The sequence below is a fragment of the Cupressus sempervirens genome, chromosome 7 (assembly GCF_028749045.1).
Source record: "Cupressus sempervirens isolate cs-2001-9-10 chromosome 7, ASM2874904v1, whole genome shotgun sequence".
Taxonomy (NCBI): Eukaryota; Viridiplantae; Streptophyta; class Pinopsida; order Cupressales; family Cupressaceae; genus Cupressus; species Cupressus sempervirens.
Window position 1 is genome coordinate 423706548 of NC_143124.1, and position 21327 is coordinate 423727874.

The following is a 21327-nucleotide window of genomic DNA, read 5'->3' on the forward strand; positions in this document are numbered from 1 at the left end:
TTTCTATTGTGTCCATTATGTTCTTAGGTCTTGTCCCCATCAGTATTAGGTTTGAAGTAAGCAAATATTTTGTAATCTTCTGGTTCCTTTTTGCTTGCTTTTTTAGTCTTTTCTGCAAACTCATCAATTCTCACATGTGCACTTTCTATGATTTTATGAGCAAACAAATTCAAAAATTTATATGCCTTACTTCTGTAGGAATATCTTAAGAATATACCTTCATCACTTTTGGATTCCTTCTTGCCTTTGTACTGGTGATTCTTCTTCTCATCGTTTCTTTCTCTATTTGAACACTTGGCAGCAATATGACCAATTTATTCACATGAAAAATAGATTAAAGGAACTTTACCTTTGTACTTTCCTCTAACTCTAGAATATTTCTTTGCAAGTAAAGCTTCAACAACTTTAAGATCACAATCAAAACTTTCCTCTATTTCATCTTCACTTTTTGACTGATTGTCCTTTGTTTTCTTGCCTTTTTCTTTGAGTGAAAGTTTAGCTTCAAATGAAGACTCAACATTTTTGGAAGCTGTAACATAATTGTCAAAGTTGTCTGGCTCAAAAGCTATCAATCTTCCTACTAGGGCATCCAAGCCTACCTTGCTATTTGAATCACATTTCTTTTCTTGAATAGCAGACTCTCTGATTTCATAGATGGGAAGCAAAGTTCTGAGAACTTTACTTACAATAGTTTCTTTCTTTATTTCTCCTCCATATTCTCTAATTGCACTGACACTAGCTTTGATTCTTTCCACATATTTGGCAACATTTTCATCTTCTCTCATTCTCATATGATCAAACTATCCTCTAAGGCTTTTTGCTTTGGCTCTCCTTACATTGTCATTACCACCATAGATATCCTTTAGCTTGTTCCACATATCAAAAATAGTCTTATAGTCTTTGATCTAATCAAATTCATCATAGCTAAGAGCAGATGCAATAATAATCATCATGATGTTATGGTTCTTTTTCTTAGCAAGATCTTCAACACATAATGTACTAGTAGGATTTTTGCATTCTTCATCAAGGTATTTGCATCTTGAATCACTAATGGTGGCCAAATGAAGTCTCATGAGTTCCTACCATGCTAAAAAGTTGTCTCTATTTAGCTTTGGAATTTCTCTCTTGTAAGACATCCTGAACGTTAGCTTAGGTCCTTGAAACCTTTTCTACAAGAACCAAAAGCTCTAATACCAATTGTTGGAAATACAAAAGGAATAACTAAGAGGGGGGTGAATCAGTTACCACTAAAATAAGTCCCAGATCCCTTAGATGTCGACAATAAAATTTAGACTAAGAAAATTGATTGTTGTTGATGTTCGGTAAACAAACAAAAATTGTTGTAACTCAGTACTTATAGAGTGAATTACTTTTAGTAGATCTTAAAACATTATCAATAATTAACTTGCAAGCATAAGAGAAATAACATGAACACATGAGACACCGATATATAATGTGGAAACCTAATTTGGGAAAAACCACCAATGTAGCTAGTTACTATTTTTCACTCTTCTAAAATGAGCCTTGTTAGGAGTCAACCTTGTTAAAGGTTACAAAACACACTATTAGGTGTGACCCTAATAGAGGTTTAATCACCTTGCTAAGAGTGGCCTTGCAAGAGGTCTTAAAATAATTCAATGGAATTGCCACCTTGTTAGAGGATTTACAACTGGCTATTAAACCAACTTTGTTAAGAGATTTTAGATCACTGCTACAATGGTTAGAGAGTAACAATGAAATAACTTGATTGTGATGCAACTGAATTACTAAATCTAGATCTCTTTTCTACTTAACTTGATCCTTCTTGATCTAATATTACTTTTTTGCTCCAAAAGGATACTTGTTTATCCTTCAAGTTTGCTCCCTCTCTTTTCTTTTCAATTCAATCAACACACTTGCACACACACTAGAAATCTCAACTTGAACTTTTATTTATACCTTCTAGATTGTCAAGTTAGCCCAAATTCAAATTATGATAACCAATATTCATCATCATAGTTGACTAGAATCAATACATAAAGTAATTAAGCTTCATATGCGAAAATAAGAAAAATCCTTCTTAAGCTGACCTTGCTCAGTAGAAACTAACTTTGGAATGACTTCCCATGTTAACCAATAGAAGCTCGGTTAACACTACAAACTTGTAGAAATCCTTTGGAAACCAAGTGAACTTGGTGAATACTAACTCTGTCTAACTTTCCTTCATTAACCAAGTGAGATCAGTTAACACTCTTTTCTTCCTAAATTCCTTCGATGCCCGAGTGAGCTCAGTAGACACTATCATCTATTCAAAGTAAACCTATGAACACTTGATAGACAAGAAAAACTATCTTCATTGACTAAGTGAGCTTAGTAAGCACTATCTATCAATTGATATGACATTTGTGTAACATCAAAGACAACACACAATTAATCAATTGTATCCAATAGTTCTGACACTTGGTCATCACTGAATTACTCAGTCACTATAGAACTTATTTCTTGACACATACACAATCACTCAATCAATATTGATGCTCAGTCATCACTAAATTTTCTTGGCACTTATTGTGGCTTGATTGACACTAGCATCACTTTGCATGTGCATCAAAATTCTTTAGTCTTCTACTTTGTTACTTGGTCAAGCCTATGCATTTGGTCTATCTTTTCTCACACTTTTAAGTCTTGTATATTATTTTTTTAACCTCTTGAAGCATAATTTAAACAATCAATACATCTAGTCAAAGTCCAACTAATCAAGAGTCCATTTGTAGTTTCCTTTTCATAACTTAACCTTTCCTCTAGGTGCTTTTGTTATGAGAAGCTCCTCAAATCCTCTTCATCAATAAAATAGATATCACACTTAGATTAATTAGTAAACTATCTCAACAATAGGTTTGACATCAATGACAACACAACAATTATTTCAATTGCAATTTCCAAAAATCTCCCTCTCACATTCATGGCAACACCTCTTAAAATAATTTAGAAATACTTCAAGTTACCATACAATCCAAATTTTTTACAACATGAGACACACAATGTATTTGATTTTCATTAATATCCTTAGTTTCATTCTAATTTATATCTTTGGAAACATCTCAAGTAAATCTTATGAACTCCCTTTAAGCAGTCACTCCCTCTTACTTAGCATGTCTTTGCCAACTTTCAATTTAACACTCTTTAATGTTAATTAACTCTATGATAATATATCCCTCATGATGTCATAAATATTCCCTTCTTCTAGATATATATCTCCCTTTTTTTATTTTAGATAATCTCTCCCTCTTTAACAAAAATGTCGAAGACACTATCTCAATCACATACATCTTGATCATGTAAATACTTTCATTCATGTTCTGAATTCTTTATTTATCATCTTCATATGAATGTTCCATTATCCTATTCTTCTTTTGTACTACTACCACTACTACTACCTTAGGCAACTCCTAAAGTATAATTATTTGCATCAATGTGTAAAATAGTCTAATCAATGCATTTGATGCAATGCTTCACTTTTGCTTAATTAGCTTTATCTAGGGGAATCACCCCTAGTTTATCGCTAAGACATTCATGAGAATCCTTAGGTAAATCTTTCATAAATATGTCAACTATTTTTTCTTTAGTATTCACATATTTCAATTTCACTTCTCTATCTTGAACTAGTTCTCTTACGTAATGATACTTGATAACAATGTTCTTTATCTCCGTGTGCATAACAAGTTTCTTTGATATATTAATAACACTTGTGTTATCACAATAGATGACCACTGGATTGATAATATCTTCCTTCATACCTTTCAACAATTGTTTGATCTATATTATGTTTGAACAATTTACTACTTCTGCCACATACTCAACTTCAACTATAGATTGGGAAATGCAGTTCTACTTCTTGTTTGTCCAAGAAATAAATCTCTTTCCTAGAAAGAATTTACCACCACTTGTGTGTTTCCTATCATCAAAAATCCCAGCCCAATGAAATTTAGTGAATACCCTACGTTCACATCTATCATTCTTCTTATAATATAATCCATAGTCTTTTGTTTCTTTCAAACATCTCATTATTCTTTTTGCTGCAATCATGTGATTCTCCTTAGTATTTGTTGAAATTCTAGAAACCATCCCAACTACTAATGCAATATCTAGTCTTCTAAGAACAAGATATTGTAGTTTACCAATCAATGATCTATATTGTGTTTGGTTCACATCAATAGAATCATCATTCTTAGTTAATATGTGTCTAGTAATCATAGGTGTACTCACTGATTTGCAATCTTGCATTCCAAAATTTTTCAATATCTCCTTGGTATATTTGGACTGATTAATTAAGGTACCTTGTTTTATTTGATGTATTTGTAAACCAACAAATAATTTTATTTCACAAAACATTAAAATTTCAAATTCCTTCTTCATTTCATCAACAAAATATTTGCATAATACTTCCTTGCCTCCAAATATCATATCATCAACAAAACCTCATTTTTCTTGCTAGTCTTCAAATATAGACTATTGTTATTATTTTTTCTTTCAAAAACAATCTTCACAAAATAATTATGCAATCTTTCATACCATTTAAAGCTTTGTGCAACTTACACACCATATTCTTCTTGATGAGATCCACAAATCTTTCAGGCTGTTCTATGTATACTTCTTCAAGTATCCCATTCAAAAATGTAGATTTAGCATCCATTTGATATACCTTGAATCCTTTATAAGTAGAGTATGTAAGAAGTGTTCTAGCTCCTTTGACTAGTCTTGCTATAGGGGAAAACGTTTCCCCATAGTCAACACCTTCCTCTTGTACATATCCTTTGCATACCAATCTTTCCTTGTTCCTTGTGACATTACCTTTCTCATTTAGCTTGTTCTTGAATAATCACTTTCTTCCAATAATATTTTTTTCCTTAGGTTTGGGTACTAGGGACCATGTTTTATTCTTTTCAATCTATTCAATTTCTTCATTCATAGGTTGTATCAATCTTCATTCTCCAAAGCATCTTTCACAGATTTGGGCTCAAACTCACAAAGTAAACATATATCATTTTTGAGTATTTTTCTTGTCATAACAACAAATGCTTTATCTCAAATGATTTGTTCAGGTGCATGATGTCTTTTGACATATTTTGCTAACACAATCTCTTTTCTTCTTTGTTCTTCAACATGTTCATCTTGGAAAATGATTTCAAGCTCATTGTCTCTCTCTTGTTCAGGTTCTAGTTCAAGTTTTGCACACTCAACATTGCCTTCATGTTATTTGGCTTCCTTTTTTTGTGACTCAACATCATTTTCCTATTGCTTGACATGCACAGTCTGCTACTCAGCAACTGACTATTGCAATTTGACATTTCCTGTCTACTGAGGATCTACATCTTTGTTTTGTTGTATAGGTGGAATGCATGGAACACTATCATTTACATATATGAATGAACTATAGTCTTTAGGTTCTGTCTTACATTCAACTTCATTTTTCTCTATATATCCATCAAATTTCACATTTTCACTTTCAACAACTTTGTTAGTGTTAGAATTCAAACAGTTATAAGCTTTTCTCTTAGTAGAATATCATAGGAATATACCTTCATCACTTTTAGCATTAAGTTTTCCATTCCTATTATCTTTAAGTATGTAAAATTTTCTTTGATTTTTTTTGAAATATTTCACATTAGCTATATATCCATACCATAATTCAAAAGGTTTAGAATTTGTACCTTTCTTGACTTGCACTCTATTCGAAGTATAAAAAACTATACTTAAAACTTCTCTTCGTTATTTCTATGACACATTCTTCTCCATCATCAGGGTTCTAACACAATCCATAATTAATCTATTTCTTCTTTTAGATATACCATTTTGAGGAGGGGTCCTAGGTGTAGACATCTATCTTTTAATTCCTCTATCATTCTAGAATATGTTGAACTCATTGAAAATTAAATTACTGCCTCTATCAGATCTCAAAAACTTCAAATTCTTCTTTGTTTCTTTTTCAACTTTGGCCCAATACCACTTAAATAGTTGAAGACAATCATATTTTTCTTTAAAAAACATCACAGTCATTATTCTAGACTAGTCACCAACAAATAAAATGAAATATTTCTCCATAATAAATTTGAACACCAATGGGTCCATATAAGTCAGTATGAACCAATTCCAAAATATCATTAGACATGTCTCATCAGATAAATCTACATAGACTAAGTTACTTCTTGTTTGATCATCACTTCCAATCGATTTACCATCAACATAAAATATTTTGGCCTCCTTGTGATGGAATTCAACTATGTACCTTGAGTTGTTTAACTATCAAACACTCAAAAAATTATAGTTAAGTCCTTTAACCCAATAAATATTGTCACATTTGATCTTATTAGTTAGTTGAATCAACCCTTTCCCTTTCAAAATATTTAACATAACTACTACCCTTATATGGTCCAATTTCTTCAAATTTACTTTTAAACCACTATCAATTATCCATCTACCACTTTTATTTACATAAGAAATTAAAGCAGTTTTCTCATCTTCATCAGAGTCTTCTTTCATAGAAACATAAACTACCCCTTCATCATTACTTTTAGATTTAATATCAATTTCCTCATCAATAATATAACAATATTTCTTACCTTTGTCCTTGTAGTCATTATTCTTCTTGAAGTCTCAGTCATCTCTTCTTCCTTTGTATTTTCTCTCCTTCCTTCCATCCCTGTCTTCTTTGTTAGGATACATTGCAATAATATGACCAACCTTGTTGCATGAAAAATAGATTATGGGAATTTTACCTTTGTATTTTCATTTACCTCTTCCCAATTTCTTAGAAATAAATACTTCAAATTCATCAAGTTCATCATTAGAAGTATCACTATCATTTTTCACATATTTTTGTTTTCCTTTCTTGCTAAGAATCAGTTGTGATTTAAAAGTAGATTCAACAATAGTATGAATATAATTATCAAAAGTAAACATCTCAAAAGTACTAATCCTACCAATTACACCTTCTAGAGTTAGGTCATTACTTGGAGTACATCTCAATTCTTGTATTACAAAAACCCTAATTGCATAAATAGGAAGTAGAGTTCTCAATACCTTTTTGATTATTGTTTTATCTTTAATCTTTCCTTTTGCTCTTCTAATAGCATTAACATCTTCTTTGATTCTTGTGCAATAGTGTACAATGTTCTCACCTTCTATCATTCTCATTTCATGAAACTTACCTCTCATACTTTTTGATTTGGCTCTTAAGACATTATCATAACCTCCATAGATGGTCTTCACTTTATCCCACATTTCCTTTGAATTCTTACATTCTTTTAGGTCATCAAACTCAGCCTAGCTTAGGGATGAAGAAATCTCCACCATTGATTGATTATGTTCTTGTTTCTATTTCAATTGTTGAGTAGTTAGAGGGACTATTGTTATGTCCACATATGCATTGTCTAGAAAATCCAATGCAATATCACTAGTAATAGCTATATATAGCCTCATCAAATTTTAGCATGTAATTTTTTTTTCCTTGTTCAACTTTGGTATCTCCCTTTTGTATGCCATGATCTTTAGCTTTGAGAACCTTCAAAATTCTCTCTACTAGCATGATTGCTTTAATACCAAGTGTTAGAATATTTATAATAACTGAGAGGGGGGAGGGGGGGTGAATCAGTTATTCAAGGTCTAGATGTACCAATTGAACAAACAAACACTTAAACAATTTTAGATCTCAACATTCCATATCACGGTCTCTATTATAAACTATTAGTAACATTAGTAAGTTGTCCACTATTCTAAAATGTCAGACTTGAATAATATAAACATTAATCGGTAAAACATCATAATCACATCCACACAAGTTTGACACTAGGATTTAACATGGAAATCCAATTTGAGAAAAACCACTAGAAACATATCACCAATTTTTACTTTTATGAAGTGAGCCCTATAAGGAGCCAACCTTGTTAAAGGTTACAATACACACTATTAAATGTGACCTTGTTAAAGGATTTAATCATCATGTTAGAAGTTTCCTATTTAGAGGAATTTAGAACATTCCATTATAATGTCACCTAGTTAAAGGATTTTTTTAAAGCATGAATGCTAAGGATATTCCTATGGGGGAGTATTGTAGATATGTCACTATGATGATATGTTACATTCATGACTAAGTTTTTCATTGATGCCAACATAGTAATTTTTTGTGGTATCTGACAGATGAACATTAGAAAGATCAAGCTGGTACAGATGACTAGTTGAGTATTCTAACTATTCAAGGTTATGGGAGATACTTTTGAGTATCTTGTATATGTAGTTAATGTCAGAAGAAGATATGATAAGTCTTGAAGAAGTTATGTAAGTTTTGGTGATGTCTATTCTAAGATAGAGTTTATAGAGGCATGTTTTGGTAAACTTATTATATCTCTTAGCATAGTTGTTATTCTGAGAATTGAGGTTAAGGACATGATAAAGACATGTTGATGATGCCATGGATAAGTTCACTTGTCATAATATTGCATGTACCGAATGGTATTTAAGTTGCAAGGTAGAAGATTTATGTTATTGCTAAGTGTAACATGTTCTTAATGTGGTCCTATAATAATTAATCAAGAAGGTCTAATAGCCAACTCAGGGAATTGTTTTGATGACTTGGTATAAAGGAAGAAAAATTTCCTTTATCAAGTATGATAGGACTTGTATTGATGCAAAGATATTTTAAGTAGAGAGAAAGTAGAATGCAAAGTTGAGCAGAGCAGTGTAGAAGTGAAGGAAACTTCATTGCCGAGGTTTTTCTAAGTGATCTGAGGTTTGATATTTGGATCTAAGGTTAGTGACCTAGTCTACAAAGTCTGACAGTGATTGGTTTAGTTGAAATAATAAAGGAAAGAAGAACACAATAGTAAATTACATGTTTGAGCAGTGAGCTCTTCTTGTAGTTGAAATTGCATGTTTGGGTAGTGGGCTCATCTTGCATACATTGTACCACAACTCCTCATAGGGTTGGAATCTCCTAATAGGGATTCAAAGTCTCCTAATAGAGACTCTATGTAATAAATGTTGTAATAGACTCCTAACAGGGTCTATCCTCTAATGAGGAATATTTATATTAGTACATCATCTTGTGGGCATCATTCCCACCAGGGTTTTCCCTCTAATCAAGGGTTTCCCTAGTTTATCTGGTGTAATTGTCTATGTGCTTTTCATTATGGTTGCTGTTTACTTTGGTTGAATGGTTAAGTTTTATTAAAGAAGATAAATGTTTTGATTATCAGATAATTGATTCACCCCCCCATTTATCTTGGTGGACTATTGTTTCTAACAATTGGTATCAAAACATCAGGTCTTTGAAGATAAAGTTTAATCACTTTGGGAGATCCATGGTGAATATGTTTAGGAAAGATAGTCCAAAGTTCTATGGAGCAAATTATGACAGCTAGAAAGAAAAGATAAAGACACATCTATTATGTATGGGTCTAGGATGTTGAATCTTGATAAAATAAGAGAAGAGAATCATTGCTGAAAAGGATTTAAAAATTTGCACCAAGGCAGAAAGAGATCTTTTTATGTGTGACATGAGAGCTAGAGAAACACTATTGCTTGTAGTTCCTGAAATTGAGTACAATTAGGTAAAATCACTTACTACTTCACATTTGATTTGGAAAGTGTTGGAAAATAGTTTTGAAGGAGATGTACATTCTAAGAAGTTGAGACTAACAAGTTGGATTTGTGCATTTCAAGATGCTAAAATGATGGAAGATGAATATGTAAGAACATATATAGGTAGGATATCATAAATTACTGCAAGTGTCAAAGCTTAAGGAGGAATTAAAGAAGAAGATGAGGTTATATGGAAGATACTAAAGACTCTAACACCACCATTTAAGTTAGCAGTTCAAATGATACAGTTGTTGGTATCTTATACCAAATATTTCACAAAGGAGACATTGCTTGGAAGACTTGAAGTAGTTGAGAATGAACTTAGACATTTTAGAGAATTGAACATGACAGAGACAACTTTCAGTGCCTTGAATATTTGACCTAATTTATCAAGGAGCAAGTGCTAGAGGAGACTTTTCTAGTAGTAGCATGTCTAAGGAGGATAGAAAGATTGAAGAAGGAGTAGCCCTTCCAGTAAAAAGAGAAAAAAGAGGTAAGAAAATATTTAAATGTTGGACTTGTGATGAATATGGTCATTATGCATCTAAGTGTCCTAAAGGAGAGAAAAAGTATAAAGAAAATTACAAACCTAGAAAAGATAGAGAGTATTTGTATGCAAATGAAAATTATGATTCTGATGAACAAACATTAATGATGAAATTGGATTTGTGGTAATTAAAGAAGAAAGTCCAAAAAAGGTATCTTTGGTGTCATAAGTTGAGAAGAAGTATGATTGGATAATTGATAGTGGTTGTTCACATCATATGACTGGTGATATGAACAAGTTTTTTAACTTCAAAAGTCAAGATGGAGGCATTTTTAGAGTTGGAAATAATGCAACATGCCAAGATAAAAGGTATTGGATCTATAACTCTTGATGGTAAAACTAACACTGAGGATGTATACTTTGTAGATGGTTTAAAGGACAATCTTTTGAGTGTTGGATAATTAGTAGACAAAGGTTATCAGTTTCAGTTCATAGAAAATACATGCATGATCAAAGACAAAGATGGAAAAGTAATTAGAACATGAACCAAATCTAGAGTTAATGTATTTCAGTTGAATCCTATTGAAATGACATGTTTGGTTGCAAAGGTAGATGAAATTTGGTTATGGCATAAGAGATTTTTTCATATAAACTTTGATAGTATTATGAAGACTAGTAGGATGTTTGCAGCTAGAGATTTGCCGAAGATTGTAAAGCCTGCTAACACAATTTGCAAGGAGTGTGTTTTGGCTAATCATAATTGAACTTCTTTCCTAGTAAGAAGTTTACCACTACAAAAATGTTGAAGATTGTAAACACAGATCTTGGTGGTCCTACAAAGACTAAAGGACTCTATGATGAAATGTATTTTATGATTCTAGTTGATGATTTTTCTAGAATGATGTGGGTTACATTTCTTAAAGAGAAATCTAAGGCATTTGATAAGTTTAAAATATTCAAGAATAGGGTTGAGAATGAATCTGGTATGAAGATTAAATATTTAAGATTAGATAGAGGAGGAGAATTTACTTCAAATGAGTTTAACATGGTTTTTGAAGAAAATGGAATTAAAATATAGTTATCAACTCTGAGAACCCCTAAATAGAATGACATTGCAGAGAGAAGGAGCAAGTTAGTTATAGAAGCTACAAGAGCTATGTTAGCAGAGAATGATGTATCCAAGATGTTTGGAGAGAAGCTATGAATACAATAGTCTACATTATGAATAGAGTGCAAGTTAGGAAAGACACAAACAAGACACCTTATGAACTATGGTTTGGTCACTCACCTATAGTTAAGTATTTTAGAATTTTTGGGAGTAAGTGCTATATCAAAAAGATGATAATATTGGTAAGTTTGATGCTAGAAGTAATGAAGCTATGTTTCTTGGTTATTCATTGAAAAGAAAATCTTATAGATGCTATAATCAAAGAACTAAGACTATCACAAAAAGTGCAAATGTGAGAATTGATGAAAAATTTAGGATACAAGAGAGAATAGTTGATTAGAATTCAGATGATGATGTTGTTACTAAGCCAATGAATGATGTGGTATTTCTTGAGACTTACAATAATTTGTAGAATGAAGGAGAGCCAAGACAAGAACAAAGCTTGAAACCTTTAGTAGAGCCAAGAGTTGAGATAGCAACTCCTACTTCAAGAAAGAATATGATAAAGAATCATCCATCTAATCAGATCATCAAAACCAAAGACAAGGGTGTGATGACAAGAAGCAAAGTAAATGAAGAACTATGCTTGATATCTCAAGTTGAGCTTAAGAATGCAGATGAAGCATGTAGAGATGATTATTAGAAACAAGCCATGGAAGAGGAATCAGATCAGATAGTAAAGAATGAGACATGGGAATTGATCCCTAGACCAGCAGACAAGAATGTGATAGGAGGGTATGTGTAGGATCATGGTCAACCAAACTATGAACTTAAGTGGTAGTGAAAAATTAGCAAATCAGGGTTATGTCAACTTGACACATACTTTTAAAGTGGTTTTGGACTTTATATTGAAAATTTATAAGAAATAATCTGTAGAAAATTGAATCTAGTTTCTATCTGGAGAAAAAAATATTTGATTGATTAAAAGTTTTGATTTTAATGCACTGCTACAAAAATTTTAGGGAAAAAATAAAAAGTAGGTGTATGTCTGACCACCTTAATCAAAATCAAATGATAATATTTTTTTAATATAATTATAGATATAAAAAGTAGACTCATGCTTAGATGTGACACATATTTTTGGGAATTTTTATCCCAAATAAATAATTAATTATGAATTTTCTACCATACTATTTTTCAGAATTAAAAAACTCCCATGTCTAACCACCTTAACTAGTTCAAAAAAATTCAAAATTAATTTTTTTCTTATACTAGTCGAAGCATAGAATGTGACACATCTTTTGGATTTCACAAATCTTATACAATTTGAAAGTTATAGCTATTTTTCAGTTAGTATGTCAGTCAACACTTCATAGCTGACTCCATTAGAAAATAAGTAATAATTACTTAATTCATAATTTGATAGATATTATATCGATGGAAAGATAAGAACATTCTCAAGAAACCCTTCTCATTTCATTGAATTTGGATGAAAAAGTCACCAGCTACATCGTTAAAGTTAGAAACACACAATAACATGTCAAAAACATGTTTTTGGGACATTTTTGGCATTTACCATGGAGGGTATGCATCTAGAGAAAAACCAAGCCTAATCAGGTATCCGTTACCAAATTGGATACCCATTCCCAAATTGGATACCCATTCTCAAATTAGATACCTGTTTTAATTTTTAATTTTTAAATTTTTTTGTCAATATTTTTTTAATAGTATGACCCCTTTTTAGGATACTTAATATGTTTTTCAAATGCTTTAGGACCCTTAATCATATGTATAATGGCTCCAAAGGATCAAATGGGGTCATAGGGTACCCTTTGATACTCTTTAACCCATTCAATCACAATATGTGTGCTTATGGTTCCTAGGACCCCTAACCACATCAATAATGTGATCTAATAACTCAAAATGACATTAGAATATCCTATGACCCTTTTTGACCCATTCAATGAAATTAAGTGTGCTTGGAGGTCACAATATACTCTATTACCCCTTTCGACTCATTTGTACACATAATATATATTCCTAGGACCCCTAGGAAAGTATTTTCTTATTTAAAGAGTTAGAAGGGGTCACAGGGAACTTTATGATCCCATTCAACCCATTCAAACACATAATGTATGTCCCTAGGGGTCTTGAACATATTGGGTCCTAGAATCCCTTTGGACCCATATAAATGATTATAATATGTCCCTAAGAGTCATAGGACACCTAGAGACATATGTTGTCATGAAACATGTTAAAAATGTTCATAGGTTATCCTATGACCCCTTTTAACCCATATAAATGATTGTAATATGTCCCTAGGGATATTAGGACCCCTAGAGACATGTTATAATGAAATATGCCAAAAGGGGTCATAGGTTATCTTTTCACCCCTTTCAATCCATATAAATGATTATAATATGTCCATAAGGGTCCTAGGACTCTTAGAGATATATGTTTTAATGAGATGTGTCGAAAAGGGTCATAGGTTATCCTATGACCCCTTTCAACCCATATAAATGATTATAATATCTCCCTAGGGGTCTTGGGACCCTTAGAGACACATGTTGTAGTGAAATGTGTTGAAAGCATTCATAGGTTATCCTATGACCCCTTTCAACCTATATAAATGATTACAATATGTCCCTAGGGGTCCTTGGACCCCTAGAGACATATGTTATAATGAAATGTGTCGAAAGACCTATGACCCCTTTTGATCCATATAAATGATTATAATATTTCTCTAGGGGTCCTAGGATCCCTAGAGACATATGTTGTCATGAGATAGGTTGAAGGGGGTCATAGGTTATCCTATGACCCCTTTCAACCTATATAAATGATTATAATATGTTCCTAGGATCCTGAGACCCCTAGAGACATATGTTGTGATGAAAGGGGTCATAGGTTATCCTATGACCCTTTTTGACCCATATAAATGATTATAATATGTCCCTAAGAGTCCTAGGACCCCTAGAGGCATATGGTGTAATGAAATGTGTTGAAAGGGGTTGTAGGTTTTTCTATGACCGCTTTTGACCCATATAAATGATTATAATATGTTCCTAGGAGTCCTAGGACCCCTAGGGACATATGTTGTAATGAAACATGTCAAAAAGGGTCATAAGGTTATCTATGACTCCATTCAACCCATATAAATGATCATAATATGTCCCTATGGGTCTTAGGACCCCTAGAGACATATGTTGTAATGAAATGTGTCAAAATGGGTCATAAGTTATGCTATGATGTAGGACCCACGCTCGTACCCTATTATAAACTATAAGGAATGAATATGATTAGGAGTTAATTAGGTCATGATCAACATTTTTGTTATTAACAATGATTTATGAGATCCTATTGGAGACTGATGTAGATTTTGATTATTATAAGGTTGATACCCTATCCAATAACATTAGGTCAATAAGATAAGACCACATGAAAATGAGACTCAATATGCTGAATCTAAGAACCTGGTCACAATATTCAAGGTATGATCTACAAGGCAATTAGGAAAGATAAATTAACATTCACTCTAGTGAGAACACCAATGAATGTAGGTTATAATGAAAAGACATATGGTTACATTCAGAAATTGCTTTTAAATTATGATGACATAATTATGGAAACATTCTAATAGTATGAGGAATTAACCCTAGAAACTCACACACAAACCCCTCGTAATGTGATAAAGGGATATTGTTAGGAATGTCGCTATGTTTAACTTGATTGAAAGGATACTAGTTAACCAGTCTACATATTAGTGATTTTCACTTAGGACATATATACTAAGATCCATTTTATATGTTTTAATGATTTAGTACATATGACTTCAGTGTTTCATGATTATAAGTATGTTGATTGTGTTTAGAATGGTAATTTCGTTATGATAAGAAAGATAAATGTTGATACCCAAATGTTGATATTGCAATGTGTTGAATATTTTATGGAAATGATTAGAAAGGGGAATCAATTGTGTGTGTTAATGTGATAATGGATTATTCTACATTTATCTGCATGTATTTCTATATATATTTTAGATTATGGTAAAAGCATGTATTTCTATATTATTCCATTGGACTATTGACATTTAAGTTGAATGTGCGGGAAACTTGAACCATGGAAATTATTTGGGGAAACAAGGTTCAGACATATGTGAACACAATAAAGCCAAGGGGAGTATTTGGAATGTTCAAAACCTCGTTGTATTGTGTTTATTTCATAATGTGATTGTGCATGGGTGTTATAAGTTTAAAGATCATGATTAATTAGCAACATGTCATCATGATGTGTAAAGTATTTAATGTGTGTGTGTGTGTGTGTCATTTGACAATTATGTTGTCTATGTGTAAATGACATGTCATATAGGATTTTTTGGGCATGAAGTCACTTAACCTAAACCTAATCCCATTATGAAATTAAGTTAACTGACCTTGGAGAGTGTTTAGAGGAGTCACCTTTATGATGGAATTCAAATTAAATTTGATAAGAACTTTAGAGAGCTTGAAAGTGGTTCCCAAGTGTTATTTTGGTGAAAATAAGTCACCCACATGGTAGTAGTATAGGTTGGGGGTCTAAATATAACCATAAGTTGTCCTAGGGGATGTAGGAGACCCTCTAAACTAGTCATTTTCAAGCCAATTCAAAAATTAGAGTGTCACATGACTTCTGTCCTCATCCCTCCACTTGGGTAAGTTCCTATTGGTAGAAAGGTACAAGGGTGTAAGAGGTGTAGATGAGGATGGAAGTGGAGGTCTTTATAGGGAGCTTGTGCCAAACTTAGTGGTTGTTCACCCACTCTCTAATTGTAGAGATAGATAGGGTTTTGGAAGAAGAAGCTTGGAAGCCAAGGAAGGAAAGATCTTCATCACCATTTCATAACCATAGCTCAGAAGGAGGTTAGTGCTTCATGCCATGTTTTTTCTCATATCATGAAAGTTGAAGGATGGAAATTGTAAGAGTGTTCTTGTAAGATTTATGTATTGTATATGGTGTAGGTTGTAAATGTTTGTGTATGTTAGTGTGCATGTTGAATCCATTTGCATTTGGTTTTGATTTCTTGAATTGTTGATTTGGATTGAATGTGGTATTGGGTCTGAAGGCTTTGCTCACCCTTGGGAGGGAAGAGAAGTTGGGGTGAAGGGGTTAGTTGGGCTTTACATTGAAGTTGATAAATCCTTCTCTTGGTGAGAGGATAGTTTTCATGGAGAATGGGCTCCATTGAAAGCCATATGCCTTTCTATTGTTCTATGGGAGGTATAAGTGAGAATATGTGAAAAGAGAAAGTTTGGATAGCCTAGTTGAGGCATGTGAATATTGATAGCCTTGGATGGCATGTGTTTCTTGGAAGCCTTGTTGGGCATAATGCAATTGCAAGATCTGTTAATGCATAAGGATATGGCATTTTCCTCTTTGGAGAGCCCACCTTCACCCAATGTTTATGATTCTATTTGTGAATCACTATGTAAACCTTGGTTGGGGTTGTTATTGTGTTGTAAAGATGTTGGATTCATGTTAGTTCTTTTCTTGTGATGTTGCTTTAATGTATCCTAGTTGAGCCTTGTTTCCCCATAGCTTGGGGGTTGCCTCCTTGAGGCCTAGGTTGGGAGGTGAGCCTCTATGGTTCACCAATTTTATCTCTCATATGTAGGTTCTTAATGGATGATCTTGGAAACTTGGAGTTCTTGATGTCTTTCCATATGCATAGGAGAATAATACATTATTGTGTTTGAGTTGAGATAGAGAACAAACTTCATCTTGTTATGTGAATCTAAATGTATTGTAAGAGTAATGTTATTGTCTCATTTCAATTGCCAATTGGAAAGGTTGTGAGTATCTATGTATTGTGGAAGGTATTTCAATTGTGTATATTTTTGATACTTTGATTCCACCACCTTTTTTGTATTATGAGAGTATCATGGAAGAGAAATTCATTGTAATGATATTGCCGTTTCATTATCTTGGATATGAGTGTATTGATGAGAAGAGTTAAGTATCATTGTAGAATATGCATTCGGAGATAATGGAATTGTATTTAGCTTATAGTCATGATATGAATATCAATTAGGAATTTAAAATACTTGAAGGTTCTTGAGTTGTATGCATAAGTTTTCCAAGTTAAAATTGATATCATAGAAGAGTTTGTAATGATAGGGAGATTATCTCATTTGTATTATCCTACTATTCAGCTTCATTGTATAATATATATGCATGCATATTCAATTTAATTCTCTCAAGAGAATGCATTATTAGAGCTTCACAAAATGGTTTCCAATCTCCTAAATTCATAGATAAGAATAATAAGTTTGTTTCATATAAGAATTCTATCTTGTTTTCTATATGTGTTTTTGTATTGAAATTATTGTCTAAATGAATCAATAAGTTCATTAATTTAGACTATCATAACATATTTAGTAACCCCTAATATATCATTGCAATAACCTATCATGAGTACCCTAGACTATAGAAGTAGCAAATCAAATAGATGATATAGAATATATAAGATCATAAGAAATAACTTGCTGTAGGTGCTCATTCAATTCTTGGATTTTGTATGGGGATGCAAAATTTAGTCCTAGGTCTATTATAGACCAATAAAATATTCAAGGAATACCTCAGAATCCCTTGTAAGGCATTAAAAAAATTTAGGTAAACTAAAGGAGACAAGACATAAGTTCGAATCCCCATCAAGGAAAGAGAAAAAAATACTTAAACAATAATAAAAATTATATGGTCTTAGGCATCTACAACTCCTTGTCAACTTTTGGGCACATGTGCTAATGTTGTCATTGTTTTGACACTGGTCAGAACTTCCATTCCTAGGCATTATTTGAAGGAGGACTGAAATAGAAAAATAAACCAATATAAAATTAAGCAAGGAAAAATGTTGAAAACAATCTTGGAGGGAAATCATTGTTTAAACCTAAATTTTAGGTAGTGGTCCCCACCCTAGGAATTTCCCACCTTGGCTTATGCATGAGAGGAATGTGAAAATGTGGTTTGGAGTTGACATAAGTTAGAATTCCCATGTTTGGGGGTCTATTCCTTGGGAAGAGTAAAAAGGTTTGTCTTGAACACATTAAAATCTCCCCACTCATCCTACTAAAATCTCCCCACTCATCCTACTAACCAGGTCATGCATTGGGGAAGTAAGTGGCTACTTGGAATATAGGCCATGTTATATTTTTCCCATGACATAAGTCTCCTCTACCTTATAAGTAGAGATATGCTTCCCTCTAGGTGACTTGGTGCCTAGGAAAAAGGTAAGCCAAGTTGGATAGGGAAGAATAGTTTAGGCTAAGAGTTAGAAATCAATGCTTGGTATAGGGTGTTTAGTGTAGGTAATAATTATAATTATAAGTAAAAATAAATATTTATTAGTAATTTAGCTTACCAACATGAAGTCTAGTCATTTATAGGTTGGGAATATTACATATTTGAGGTAGATAGTAATTAATGTTGGTTAAGTGGGTAGTGTTTGATAATAATTTTAAATAAGTAGTTAGTGTGTTTTAAAAAATAAATAAAAAATTTGTTAACAATTAATAAATAAAATAAATATAAGAGAGGAGTATTATTTAAGTTTTTAGTAATTCAAATGATCTAGTTAGTAGATTTGGTTAGTAACGTAGAATAACAATTATGGTTAACGTGTGATGCAAGCAGGGGTTAACTATAGTAAAATGAGATATATGAAAATATGTTATTTCTTTATATAATTAAACTTAATAAATTTTAGCTAAAGTCTTCTAGATATAGAAGTATTCAAATTTATTATACACACATATATATATCCATGATGAAACATATTTTACAATCAATCTAGCCCATATTTTGTGATCAATGAACTCAATAAATTATAAATAATGTTTAACATGGTACTTATGTATAAATTTAACTTAGACCTAATGTGCCCCAACAAGTGCAGATCTCAATCTTTACTAGAATACATAAGGAATGCTCAAGAATGTAATACTAAGTATGCCAGTGCTAGCATTACCATGTCAAGTAAGGCATGTGAAATAATAATTCTCATTATAATCCTTTAAGGGATTATCTCCAAATTGGATAATGGAATTAATGCATTGAGATATAAAAAAATAAGGAAGGTGATTAGTATGGATAATCAATTTGGCCCTTAGGTTATTTGAACCTATTAATAAGATGGTTAGATTTCCTAGTGGTCATGGGTTGTAAGAGTTAATTGAGAAATTATTATATTTAAGGTTAAGTAAGTATATATATACAATGGTAATATCTAAAGTAGTTGGTAGCTTGATGAAGTTTTTCTAGAAAGAATATTAATTTATTAACTAAAGATATAAACTAAAGATCTTAATTGAGGGTAATGGTAATAGTCAATAATAGAACCAAAATTTCTCACATGGATCTGCATATATTCCTTATTCATTTCATTAAATCATAATGGCATGACTTCTAGATAATATTAAAGGATTGGTAAATAGTAATTCATTTCAGAATTTGGGTAGTGAATAATGATAAACAATTTAAAATACCTTGTTGTAAAAACATCTTCACCTAAGCAACTATCGAACCATTATAACCACACCGATGATGTAATTGTGTTCCACAATTACATAGGTAATGACTCAATTTGCGGATATGATGTGAATTTTTATATGATAACATTACCCAACTACTATGTTATACCTCATAGTTTGATAGAACATTTAAAAAAGTAAAGATCGATACCTAATACTTCTAGTTCACCTTTCAAAAAAAAAAACTGGTTGTGTTTTGCCTCATAAAATTTGGGCATGAAATATGACCCTTTTCGACCCATATAAACAATTATAACATGTCCCTAGGGGTCCTAAGACCCCTAGAGACATGTTATAATGAAATGTGTCGAAAGGGGTCATCGGTCATCCTGTGGCCCCTTTCGACCCATATTAATGATTATAATATGTCCCTAGGGGTCCTAGGACCCTTAGAGACATATGGTGTAATGAAATGTGTCGAAAGGGATCATAAGTTATCCTATGACCCCTTTCAACCCATATAAACATTTATAATATGTCTCTAGGGGTCTTGAGACCCCTAGAGACATATGTTGTAATGAAATGTGTCGAAAGGGGTCATAGGATGGTCATCCTATGACCCCTTTTGACCCATATACATATGCTGTAATGAAATGTGTGGAAAGGGGTAATAGGTTATCCTATGACCCCTATTGACCCATATAAATGATTCTAATATGTCCGTAGGGCTCCTGCAACCCCTAGAGACATATGATATCATGAAATGTGTCGAAAGGGGTCATAGGTTATTCTATGACCCCTTTCAAAGAATATAAATGATTATAATATGTCCTTAAGGGTCCTAAGACCCCTAGAGACATATGTTGTCATGAAATGTGTCGAAAGGGGTCGTACGTTATACTATGATCCCTTTCAGACCATAGAAATGATTATAATATGTCCCTAGGGGTCCCATGGCCCTTAGAGACATCTGTTGTAATGGAATATGGAAAAATAACCTATGAACCCTGTTGGTCTGACTTTTTGTTTGATAGAAATCCTTTGTCTAGTTGTAGAAAAGTCAGATTTTTCATTTTAGTGGTGAATAGGGTTTAGGTAAGTCATCTTTTTTCTCCCTTTTTTGAAAATTTTATGAAAACCCTATGTTTCTCTCCATTTGTAAATTTTTAGGTGCAAAGTGTTTAAATTTTAAATCGGGCGAATATACTTTTCCTTTTATGTCTTCTGCGCCCCAAGTTATTTTTCCTCTCAATTTTTCCCGACCGTCCAATCTAAGTAAATCCACTATTATCATTTCCTCACTATGAAAACATGGGTACTCTTTATGTATAGCAAGGTAGCGAGTGTCAAAAAATGTTGAGACGGGATTGCAAAATGAAGACACGGCAATCAAATTTTTTAAATTGATCATTCAGTCACGGACACCTGGTCAATGCTGTCAGATCCAGAAGAAGGACCTAATTAGAAAAAGTTAGAGGTCGATGCTGGAATGAGTATCTTTCTGACACTTCGCCACCTCACTATCAAAAATCTTGAGCATCTCGCTGTTAGAAAAGTAGTGAGGCACCGTAAAATTGAAGAGTCGGTGACCTTGAAATTTATTGGTACCATGATTAGTC